The sequence below is a fragment of the Pangasianodon hypophthalmus genome, chromosome 14, assembly GCF_027358585.1.
Source record: "Pangasianodon hypophthalmus isolate fPanHyp1 chromosome 14, fPanHyp1.pri, whole genome shotgun sequence".
Classification (NCBI taxonomy): domain Eukaryota; kingdom Metazoa; phylum Chordata; class Actinopteri; order Siluriformes; family Pangasiidae; genus Pangasianodon; species Pangasianodon hypophthalmus.
Window position 1 is genome coordinate 4,995,004 of NC_069723.1, and position 12,801 is coordinate 5,007,804.

At 39.4% G+C, this 12,801-nt stretch overlaps 1 protein-coding gene across 9 annotated transcripts in view; it reads right to left on the minus strand.

Annotated features, from left to right (window-relative positions):
• Window positions 1-10,249, minus strand: part of LOC113544632 (arf-GAP with Rho-GAP domain, ANK repeat and PH domain-containing protein 1) — a 72,858-nt gene extending 62,609 nt beyond the window's left edge. For 4 of the 9 annotated variants that reach the window (XM_026943556.3, XM_026943555.3, XM_026943553.3 and 1 more), the window contains exon 1: window positions 10,050-10,249. The gene's annotated coding sequence lies outside the window, so the exon portion shown is untranslated. Of the gene's footprint in view, window positions 1-5,854; window positions 5,961-9,569; window positions 9,662-10,049 lie in introns of those variants that run through there. The other 5 variants (XM_053239608.1, XM_026943554.3, XM_053239609.1 and 2 more) reach the window with 4 other exon arrangements.
• Between the last annotated feature and the right edge of the window lie 2,552 nt (window positions 10,250-12,801).

The following is a 12,801-nucleotide window of genomic DNA, read 5'->3' on the forward strand; positions in this document are numbered from 1 at the left end:
CTGACAAAGGAAACACTTTATTCATATACACTAGAGCTGAGAGATATGATGATATGATAGAGATAGTGTTACATAATAACATCATGATACACTTTTTTTGGTAAGTATAGTCACTATTGTCAGGTGTCAGCATTTTTCTAACTTTTTTGTTACTCTGTAAAAAGTAAGTGACTGGACATTAAAAACTGTTTGTGTTCCAACTGAGTTTTTCATTCTTTTCTTTGTTGATTAATATATCTATAATCTCTGGACCTATAGCATCCCATATTGTGATACACATCGTGTGTCATGAAGATCTTTAAGTCTTTAAGTATTGTGATGTCCCACACCAGCACTCATGTGTCACTGAGACACAGTCAAGCCTAACCAGCAAAACCCAGAAACTTAGAAGCAAAGCCATGTGCTCGAAAGCATAAATCAGCACAAACACCAGGAACCATGCAAAAAGGCATCTCTTAGCTTTTGAAGACCTATTAAAGATTGCGTGCAGTGATGAACATGCCAGTAAGTGATGGAAATTTAAGTTCTAGCAAACAATCGGGAGCTGCTGCATGTCCTGAAACCTAAGGGAAGTTATGTAAAGCCACAGTTTTTAGATAATTCCAAAAGAACCTCAACTTAAAACCCTACCTGCCTGCATTCACTAAAATCTGACATGTGCAGAAATATGAACTACACACTCACCCAACCAAGAACCTGTCAACTAGATAAGTATGAAAAGCTGGCTCTTTTTTTTTTAACCATGAAAACTGCTGATGTTCTTTACAGCTTGGAATGTTCCAAGAACTAAACTGTACCATTGTAACCCAGGTTTATGCAATAGCCCTTCCTCTGTTCAAAGCCAACTTGCATGTATCCAAGGGCATTTTGCAAATGATTGTGTATTTATATCAAAGGTGTCCCTTGTGCATTGCATCTGAAGGTGACTTACAGCCTTACACATAGCTGCTCCATGGTGGGTAGTACCCACAGGACAGGAGGCCAAAGAGTCCACAGAGCCAAGAGTCCAGATACCTAAAAAGTAGTTCCCACAGCCCACCACTACAGAATTACGTTTAATGGAGATGGGTACGAGCCTAAATCAATTTGTGCATGCATCTTTAATTACCTCCATTACCCAAGGCGATTTCCACAAAGTACCCAAAAGCACTCACTGGACAAACGGCTGATATGGCTGCAGACACTTTTTCAAAAGACCTTCCAATTCAGCAGAAACTCTGGCAACGGCCACAATGTTACCGGTCTAAACACCAGCCTTAATGCACACACTGTGTGTTGTACTAGCATCAGGAGTCAGAAAAATGTCCTGTCCCCTACTGTGGGTGGAGTAACAACTACACTAGAGTGTTAAGAGATGCATTTGTGAAGGCGTGACAGTGCAGAAACAAATACTTTGCGTTTCACACTGATATGAACAGAAAAGTGTTGCAGAGTGGTTGTGGTGCCACTTCTGGTGTTAAATGAGCTTAAGTGTACCGAGGTCATGGAGCAAAGCTCTATAAGAACCTGCTGAAGACACTTCAACCATGATCGTCATCTACAACAGAGCTTCTCAAGCTTTTTGTGCCAAAGATGGCTTTTGCTGTAAAATAAATTCCACAGACCTCAGTACACATTTATGTCATGAACATTATTTAAAAGTCCAGTAAATAGTGTAAATGTTATTATGCTGAATTATTAGAGCCATAGAGCTTTCTATACCTGAACTTTCCTCAAACATAACACTGGGTCCAATCTAACATTTTTGAGGTCCCATTCAATTCAAGGGACTAGTGAAACCGGCATATAACTATAAGAACGGAATAATAAATATAGCAGCTTTGATAATCCTGGGTTGTAATTTCTACTGCTGTGAATACATTTTTTTTTTTTTTTTTTTTTTTTTTTTTTTTAAATCGCCCAATCCACAACCACAGACAGCTGCTGGATCATATATGTGCCCTTGAGGCTGAAAGTAATATAATCAAAAAGAAAAAAATCAAACTGGTAAGACTAATCATTGACTTACCAACCAGCAGGTCAGATGGAGAAAAATTCATGGCACAATATAACCACATTCAGGATGCAGGCAGTCACTGCAGTGTATTTCACTAATAAATGTAGAGCATACATACTTTTAAGGAAAAGGTTTCCAGAGAAACAGGATGTTTCAGACAAATGTCTTTCATCAGCTGTGCAACTAATGGGTTTTATTTGCTTACACAGCTACTGAAGGTCCAAACTGTCACGTTAGCCTGAAAGCTTTGCACTACACTGCAATTCTGACTGATACATAATGCAGTCATTGTAACAAGAGCAGATCCCTGGATCAGTGGGGAAAGTTCTGAGTTAGCGACAGGACACTCGAAGGGTTTAAATGTCAGGAATGTCAGAGAACCTTGCTGGTCTCTGGAAGACCTTTAACCCTAATCATTAATTTACGGATTCATTCATTAATTCATCTTCAGTAAGCGCTTTATCCTGGTCAGGGTGGCGACAGATCCAGAACCTATCCCGGGAATACACCCTGGATGGAATGCCAGTCCATCACAGACCACCATACACACACACATTCACACCCAGAGGCCATTAGGTGCTCAAAACACAGTTACAAACCACATCACAGTGAATCCAAAGTCTTTTCCAGAAACCATGTGCCAGGTGGAAATACACCCCCGAATAGGACACCAGTACATCACAGAGCATCCTGTATTCTCTAATTCTCACTGGTTTGGGGCCCTTTAAAAATAAGTATAGCCACCCAATACATATTTTGTGTCAAGGGTTTGGTTAAAGAAGGAGAAAGAGAGAGAAGAGAGAACAGAGCAGATCGAGGAGACACAAGATCCTGAAAGACTTGAATAACTTTGTTAAGTACTTTTAATTAATTTAAAGTGGTAATTACATTAGAAGTTTGGTCATTAGCTAGTCATTTCCAATTACATTAAAAAATGTACTAGTTGTCACACAAACACCTCCAAACTGCAACTCTCTGTTACTTCAGCCTCGAGAGACTCACTGTAGTGTTACTATAATCATTAAACCCAGAGATACTGGATAGTGTCCAAAATTAGTCACTAGTTTGGGGTAATATTAGGGGCAAAGGATAAGATTTTTCATTCTTACTGCCTCTTACACCTTTGCTCAGAAGTACACACGTACACAAGCTCAGAATGTGTGGCGAGAACTTATTAACTTCTGAGGACTCGCACTGTTTCCTGTGATAATACATTTATATTTCTGTAGAACAGGAACCACAAAACTAACCTAACTTTAAACAGAGTGGCCAGATACTGAACTGTCCAAATCTCTCTCTCTCTCTCTCTCTCTCTCACACACACACACACACACACACACACACACACACACACACACACACACACAGGGAAATTCCCAAAATCCTGATGACTATGCACAACTTCAGCTGTTTGCTCAGTGCTGACACAGGAAACTGTTTTCCTTCATTTCCTCTCATAAAGAGGACACAATTGTAGGGCAATTTATTTAATCTTTTAAAAAAATTAATCTTTAAAAAAAATCATCATGGTGATAGCCATGTTTTGTAAATTCTCACAGGATTATGTCTCTCTCACACTGTATATAACTTCCTAAATTATTATAATAGCGTTAACTAGCATTACGATTCAGGCTGAATACACACATTCAGTCATCACACTGCTTTATTAAAATAGACTCTTACTCTGTGCTACTACAGATCACTATGGTTTACTACCTATCTACCTAAATCTACCTAAAAAGTTACGGGAAGCATACCCATGTCTGCGGAATAAATCATTAAACAAGGCAATGGGTAATCATTCTGAGCCAATCAAATCAAAGTTGGACTTTCCCAGTCTGAGCTATTACCAAATGACCAGGACCTGAGCTGTAGTTTCTGAAGAATTACACAACATTCCTGCTGAGATTAAAGACTAAAACAGAGCCGGCTAAACCATGTGGTGTAGTCCTGATTCACGGCTAATAAACCTGTGTGTCTGTAAGCTTTATCACTTATTAATCACAGCTAAAATAGACTGCTAGCTTTGATGAAGTGAACTTCCTGAATAGTTAAATGAATGGTGGTAATTCCATACATGTGATGATTACTGGTATGTGTCATGTTCAGTAGTGCTTTTCCTCTGGACACTGTGGAAGAGCTACTAATACAAATCCAAGAGTAAAGTCATACACTGGTCGAGACACAAAGAGAAGGGAAGTGACCCGTTTAATCAACAGTCTGTTTTGTGTAGAACCGTAAAAAACAAGGGTTTAGACCAGAGAACTGCAAATAAAGAGGCACAACAAGCAGAAAATCTGGCTTTTTTTATGAAAAAGGAGAAACAATAGACTGGTTAACATACGTGTTCAGTGTCTGACATCATAGTCATGTCAGACTGTGCTGGAGTTCATGCACACACAGAGCTGTATAAAACTCAGAGTATTCAGTCAAGCTTTCAACTGAATACTCAAAAGCTCACACTAACACTGAGTTTATAGAGATGTGGTTTCAAACTCTCACATTAAACACATTAGCTGGGGTCTCACTCACACAAGTGAGAACACACACATACGCACACTCGCACACGCACACATGCAAACACCCGCATGCACACACAGATTCAGTTGCTTGCTCCAATGTTCAGCTCAGACCCATGTTCTGGTTGGCTGGAAACTGATGGGGATGACAGGTAGAAGCTAATAAAGCAATTATTTTGGTAATGTAGGGCTATGCTCTCCCCTCAAAGTACATGTAAAAGATATTACTCATCAAAGTACACGTAAAAGATATTACTTATTAGACCAGCTAGCATCTCTACATTATCTTAATATGTTTAACCTCAACGCAATTCAACACACACCATCAATGGAAAATCTAAAAACACAATTATATATATACACATCATCTCCACCCATTAATCTCGACCTGTGACTCAAACAGAAACTCCCACACGCTGGACTTTGGGTAACAAACAGAGAACAGCATCCATCCTATTTTATATTCTGCTGAATACCATCTGAAAACTATTCTATAAAAATAAGAAATAGTCAAGTCTTAATTCATTTTTATCATTATGAATTCATATCATATCATTTATCATAAAGGAAAACCAGCAGCACATTATAAATCATTGTGGAAAGTCACCTCATTCCATCTCCATAATATATAATAGTAAACTTTATTAACTTTATTAACAATGAACTTGTTTACATAAGACTGTATTGTTTGTTTCAGGTCTTTGCATTTGTCCTTCTTTGAGGGCTAAAATCTGTCTACCATCATTCACACCTCAGAACCTTCTATGCTTCTAAACAGCAATACAATAATACACACAAGACCAAAGACCAATGGTAACAAACCATTACAGGTCAATAAGTCTCGGGTTCCTGTAAATATGCTCCTAGCGTATCGCTTATAACCTAGCCTCAATGAATTTATTATGCGGTGTTATGGAATTTTAATTCATCTTGTGCTGTCACTAAACACTGAAATAAAAAAATAGTAGTACATTTTTTAGATTTTGGTATGTGTTACTAGTACTACTTGTTACTCAAATTCCCAGTCAATTTAAATAAGGTCTTATAAAGTTTTACCTAAAAATCATCCAAAAATTCATAAAAAATAAGGAGATGCCCACATGTGTAAGGTTTCAAAGTGAACAAGGCTGAAAATATCACAGCTTTGGCTCATTCTAAACTGTTTACCAGAACCCCTGTGCTGTTGGAGAGAAAATTTAAGTTATATTCACACAAGACAGCCGTCCCACAGAACAACTTCTAAACAACAGCTTTAAAAAACTGTGCCACTACAAATCATACACAGATTGTTCACATTAAAGCATTAAAAATAAATATTAAATGTTAAAAATTCACAAACCGGTTAAGTGTAGGAAGTAGTTAGATTCCTGTCACTTTAAGCAAACCCTGAAAGCTCGATCTTACAACATGCAAACCATCATTGTGACAACTGTCAGTTTAGATACAAACACCAGTTGGAGGAAAAGTGTACAAACACCAGCTTGTGCAACAGACACATGTTTAAGTAACTCATTTAAAAATCACCTAAAAGGAATTAAATTCTCACATTCACCAATTACAGCTCTCATTCAAGGATTCAACTGTTTTAACCCTGGAGTCTTTAGTTCAAACCTGGGCTTGTAAAAGAGGAAGATTTTCCAGATAAATCATCAAATCAACATTTTTGTAGATTAGACCAACCACTGTCTAGCTATAAAACAAACGACAACATAGGCCTGAGATGGTTCAACACCCAATTTAAAATGCCAATTAATCTTTGTATTTTCACTGTAAAATGCCTCATCATCAGAAACAAACACTATAAACCTATCAGAAGGGACGGCTCATATCAATGGGCTAGCGAGGTTAGGGGTTAGGGAAACATAGCATGAACCCAGTCGAGCATTACAGGCTCCAAACACTGAAAAATTGCAAATCACTAATGCAGCTCCTTAACTACTTGTGTGTGGGGGCAGGGGGTGTAAGTTCCAATCTTTTTTACATTTACAGCATTTCATTAATGCCTTATCTGGAGTAACTTCCAGATGATGATGATGGTGATGATGATGATGGTGATGATGATGATGATTAAGAAGAAGAAGAAGAAAAAGAAGAAGAATATTGTTGTTGTCATTAATATTAGCATTTTTATTTATTTGTCAAGCTTTTAATAGATTTTAGCTCTCCCATCACCACCAGCCACCACTGCCTATCAGTAACTGTTTTATTTCTGTTTTTTATAATTCTTCAATAAATTATACTAACAATAAAAATCCTGAATAACACAACTGTCACTGGTCAGTAAAATTTTTAATGCAAGACATATGAACTGCTATATATTTTCACATGTGAAAACAGCGTTTACGCAACTACCTCCACACAGATCACTGAAATAAAATGCTAACACGAAATTATCAACATTTACTGACTCAAGAACAGACAGGAAGAAACACAGGCTAAAAACCTGACTCTGTGTGTGTGTGTGTGTGTGTGAGTGAGAGAGAGAGAGAGATCAGCATCAGAGATAATCACTTTCTCTATGACCTAATCAGGTTTTTTTGGGTTCGCAATCTTATTTTCTTTCACCATTTCAACACTCAGTAAAAAAAAAAAGACACACACAAGCCTATTAATGTATAGGAACAAACCACATTTATGATGCTGGATACAAACAAATTTTTATTCTTTTCTTAAGTCTTTCTCAGGAGCACTTAAACATGAAATGTGGTGTTCATGAAAATCCAGTTTGTGGGAGAATCGTTCGTATCCTACGCTTCACTCCTGAGTTTGTGTAAAGTAGACTTAGTCTAATGTCTTCAAATCATATAACTGTTGCTGAGTTCCTGTGATTTTATGTAAGGATTACACGGTCACGTTTAAATCACTTATTTGTTTTATAAATGAGGTACATTAAGCCTAAATAATAATGTTCTTCACATCAAGTCAGATTCTTGGTGCATGTTTCAGCACAGAGGCTGCCACCAAATCTACAGATCTAAAGCCATAAACCTGTGGTCTGTCTGATTGACTGACACACACACACGCACACTCACATGCACACGCCCGCACACACAGGCGCACATGCACACACGCCATTCTTGGGGGCAGGGCCAAGTGAACAGATACAGAGAGTGGAGTGGGAGGGGATTAAAGACAGTTTGTCAAAAATTACAGATTTGTGTAATCATCTATGGAGTTCTGATTCATAACATAATGATTTCCACCTTATATTCACACTCAACTACTTCTGACAGGAAATTTACTTCATACAAAGGGAACCACTGCAAAGGGTCAGAACTAAAAATAACATGAAAGGCATATTAACAAAATTTTTATCTCATAACGTAACATGACACCAGGGTTTACTCAATAAGAGCCAGTGTGTGGGTGAAATATGACAATGTTATTGGTAGATTTAAAAAAATAACCCAGAAAGGCTGACTACAAATGCGTTCATAATCACCTCAGTTCCCCAACTTTAAACAATCGCTCTTTTCTCCCAGTCCTGACTGAATTGTGTGTATTATTGTATGCATTTGTACAGTTCCCTCTGAAAGTATCGGAAGAGCAAGGACAATTCTATTGTTTTGCTATACACTGAAGACATTTGGGTTTGAGATCAAAAGATTGAAGACTCAAGAGTTTACTGTCATACATACAGGAAGCAGGCTGTTACACAGTATAATGAAATTCTTACTCTGCGAATCCTCCCAGCAACCTCTGACTTAATTTAAACAGGACATAAGGAAATCTCAAAAACATAAATTACAAATAGTGCATACACAATGTTCTCAGTATGCAGGGGTTAGTATCTGCCAAAAGTGGCCCAAGAAAGGACAACCGGTGAACCAGTGACAGGGTCATGGGTGCCCAAGGCTCACTGATGCGTGTGTGGAGTGAAGGCTGGTTCAATACCACAGAAGAGCTACGGTAGCACAAACTGCTGAAAAAGTTCATGCTGGCTCTGACAGAAACGTGCCAGAACACACAGTGCATCGAAGCTTGCTGCATATGGGGCTGCGTAGCCTCAGACTGGTCAGAGGTCCCATGCTGACCCCTGTCCACCGCCGAAAGCGCCTACAATGGACATGTGAGCATCAGAACTGGACCACGGAGCAATGGAAGAAGGTGCATCACTGATGAATCACGTTTTCTTTTACATCATGTGGAAGGCCGGGTGAGTGTGCATCATTTACCTGGGGAAGAGATGGCACCAGCATGCACTATGGGAAGAAGGCAAGCCGGCAGAGGCAGTGTGACGCTCTGAGCAATGTTCTGCTGGGAAACACTGGGTCCATTCATGTGGTTGTTACTTTGACAAGTACCACCTACCTGAACATTGTTGCAGACCAAGTACAGCTCTTCATAGTAACGGTATTCCCCAATGGCAGTGGCCTCTTTCATCAGGATAATGTGCCCTGCCACACTGCAAAAATTGTTCAAGAATGGTTTGAGGAACATGACAAAGAGTTTAAGGTGTTGACTTGGTCTCCAAATTCCCCAGATCTCAATACGATCGAGCATCAGTGGGACGTGCTGGACAAACAAGTCTGATCCATGGAGGCCTCACCTCGCAACTTACAGGATGTAAAGGATCTTCTGCTAACGTCTTGGTGCCAGATTCCACAGAACACCTTCAGAGGTCTTGTGGAGTCCAAGCGTTGACAGCTCAGAGCTGTTTTGACAGCACAAGGGGGACCTACACAATATTAGGCAGGTGGTTTTAATGTTATGGCTGATCGGTGTATATGGAAAAAAGTGTATACGGAAAAAAGTGTATACATGCAATGTAAAAAATTTTTTTTAAAAAATGAATGTGACAATGGATCAGAATTTCAGATTTCATATCCTAATATTTACATCTGTGTTAAACAACTTAGAACATGGCACCTTTTGTTTGAACCCAATCATGTTTAGGTGAGCAAAAATATTGGAACATGTGACTGACAGGTGCTTCTTGTTGCCCAGTTGTGCCCTGTTACATTGACTGTTTAAACAATTAATAGTTCTGAATGTCTACTCTTGCACTGAGCACTGTGAAGACTGTGTTTGTTGTTAAAAAAAGATAAACCAACCTGAAGACCAGAGAGCCGTCTATGGGAGAGAAGCTGTCTAAGGGAAACTCCACCAGAGTCACTGCACAAGCATCGGGCATATTCATCTTTTGCTGTCAAACCAAAATGTCTTCAGTGTACAGCAAAAACAAAAAAATAGCCTTGCTGTTTCAATTCTCTCAGAGGTGCCTGTATGTGTGCATTGTGTTTGTGTGTGTGTGTGTGTGTGTCCAGGATAAGACTCTTTACCGTATTCCACGTACTCGCTCACATTCCAGACACTCAAGCGGAGAAACTGGATTTACAGCCCACAGTTTAAAACTCTAACAGGTTCTCTGAGGTTCTGTGACACAGTGACGTTACCAACTTAGTCCGACCAACACACACACACACACACACTCGTCCTCAAGTTCAGCGCTAAATGAATTGAGTCGTGAGGTTGCGCAGTTTCGCCTCAGCTCGCGACATAACGGACAAAAACAAGCTGAATAACATACTCACCGCTTCACACACTGCTGATGAAGAGTCTCCTGGTCCCAACTGAGCCGACAACAACAAACACACAAACACACACAACACACACAGTTCCACTCTTCTCGCCTGTTTTTCTGTCCTTTAATAAATAGTTTGCGCGACTTCTCTGAACCGCATCATGTGGCTGGCAGTCACCTCCCTCCCCTCCCTCCTCTCTCTCTCTCTCTCTCTCTCTCTCTCTGTGTGTGTGTCACACTCTCTCTCTCTCTCCCTCTCTCTGTATCACACGCCCTCTCTCTCTCTCTCTCTCTCTCTCTCTGTGTGTGTGTATCACTCTCTCTCTCGCTCTCTCTCTCTCTCTCTGTGTGTCACACTCTCTCTCTCTCTCTCTCTCTGTGTGTGTGTGTGTGTCACACTCTCTCTCTCTCTCTCCCTCTCTCTGTATCACACACCCTCTCTCTCTCTCTCTCTCTGTGTCACACTCTCTCTCTCCCTCTCTCTGTATCACACACTCTCTCTCTCTCTCTCTCTCTCTCTCTCTCTGTGTGTGTCACACTCTCTCTCTCTCCCTCTCTCTGTATCACACCCTCTCTCTCTCTCTCTCTCTCTCTCTCTCTCTCTGTGTGTGTGTCACACTCTCTCTCTCTCCCTCTCTCTGTATCACACACCCTCTCTCTCTCTCTCTCTCTCTCTGTGTGTGTGTCACACTCTCTCTCTCTCTCTCCCTCTCTCTGTATCACACTCTCTCTCTCTCTCTCTCTCTCTCTCTCTCTGTGTGTGTCACACTCTCTCTCTCTCTCTCTCTCCCTCTCTCTGTATCACACACCCTCTCTCTCTCTCTTCCTCTCTCTCTCTCTCTGTCTCTCTCTCATCTTTGCATTGCAGTTTGGATGAAAAGGTTTAAATAATGTTATAATTGAGTTTTTAAACCAAATTATTATTGTGGTTTAATTACGACATGTTTGTGTATTTATGGATCTTTTTAATTTAATGCAACCAACTATTTATTTATTCATTTATTTATTTAAGTAGGTATTTAAACCTGCTATTTACTTGATGTAAAAATGGTGGACACATCACGAGTGGTTAAAATAAAAGACTGTAAAAAGTCAAAAAAAGTCTCTCCCTCTCTCTGTATCACACTCTCTCTCTCTCTCTCTCTCTCTCTTCCTCTCTCTCAGACACTTTCTCCTTTCTATTTCTAATTACAGTGTTTTCTGTCGCTCGCTGTGGTCTCAGTCGTCCTCTGCTATGTGTGTGTGTCAGCAGCTAAACACACATCCCAGGACCAAAAAAATGGGGAAAAAAGAAAAACTTCCGCAGTAGCCCGGGTCACGTGACCGCTCCCGTCCAAAACAGAGCCAGCTTTGTTGTTTTCATGCATTTGAATTAGAAAACTGCAGAAAAGAAAAACAGCTGATATCTTGCATGTTTAAACTCATCTATACATTCTTGGATTAAAATAAATAGATAAATGAATAAATAAATTAGCGGCCCGGAGGCTGCTTTTTCTCTTCTTTTCAGGGGAAAAGCCGCCGTTCAGCTCCCTGCAGCTGGGAGAGGAGAGACTGTCCTCACTGAGCGCCAGCTAGCGGGACAAGCAGCTGTTTCTCCGCTTTCTTGTTCTGTTTGTGCTGTTTATTTTTGTTGTGTTTAACGTTTCATTTTGTTCCATTTGTTCTGTTTGTTTTGCTAACAAAATAATCACAAGACTTTTGGGCAACGTGACAGAACACCAGAGTGTTGGCTGGAATCATCAATGTGTGAAATTAGTAAAGAAAAATAATAATAATAAAAAATAATAATAATAATGATAATGATAATATCATCTGACACTTAAAACTGCAGTAGTCACCATGCATATAATAAATAAATATTATATTTAAAAAATGAAAAATAATTATGATATACATATCTATTTGAAGTAGGTTTTTTTTGTCCACTTAAACCTACAGACAAAAAAATCTGACAAAAATCGGTGAAGACTGCTGAGGGTTAAACCACAGAGGGTGTCCTTTTCATTAAAAGGATCAGGTAGAGCCACAGTTACAGTAATAAGCTTTAAATGTGTATTTATTAAATTGGGACTTCTAAGTGTTTATCATCGTTTCTTCAGAAATGCATTTCCACAGGAGCGCCACTAGAGGGAGACAAAAGATCAGTGCATCATTCTACAGTTTCACTCATTATTTACTCTAACTGTATACTAAAGCTGTGAGATTTTTCTGTGGTCAGTGCATCTTACTAAAAGCATGACATGGAAGTGTATTTTTTGAGGTGTTATAAAGCTCACTCTGGCTCTGAACCACACGGCTGTGATTATGTTCACCACTGATTCACTGTCAGATGCTATTAGCCATGTTTCAGGGCCGTGATGGGGCAGAAGGACAGGCAGCCAGTCTGTAAGGCTGGAGGAGGGGCTTTAAGGACCAGGGCTTTCAGGACCTGCGTTGAGTCAGCTAAATTGAACAACAGAACATTAACAGTGTTCATAACAACAACTATTTTTATTTGGACTCTTTCACTGCTCTTCAACAAGTTTTCAATTCTGCACACGTTTGAAGTTTACGAAGACAAAAGTCAAAGTCAAAGATGACCTGAAAACTCTTTCCAAATCCAACCTATTTCTAGCCTTTTTTTAAAAAGCTTGAAATATTCTTGTTCTATTGGCAGATCATTGTGCTCTTTTTTAGCATTTGTTTGTAGAAAGAAGTAAAATGATCTGCCAACAGAATAAGAATTTCAAGCTTGAAATGAGTAAATGTTTAAAAATTGGTTC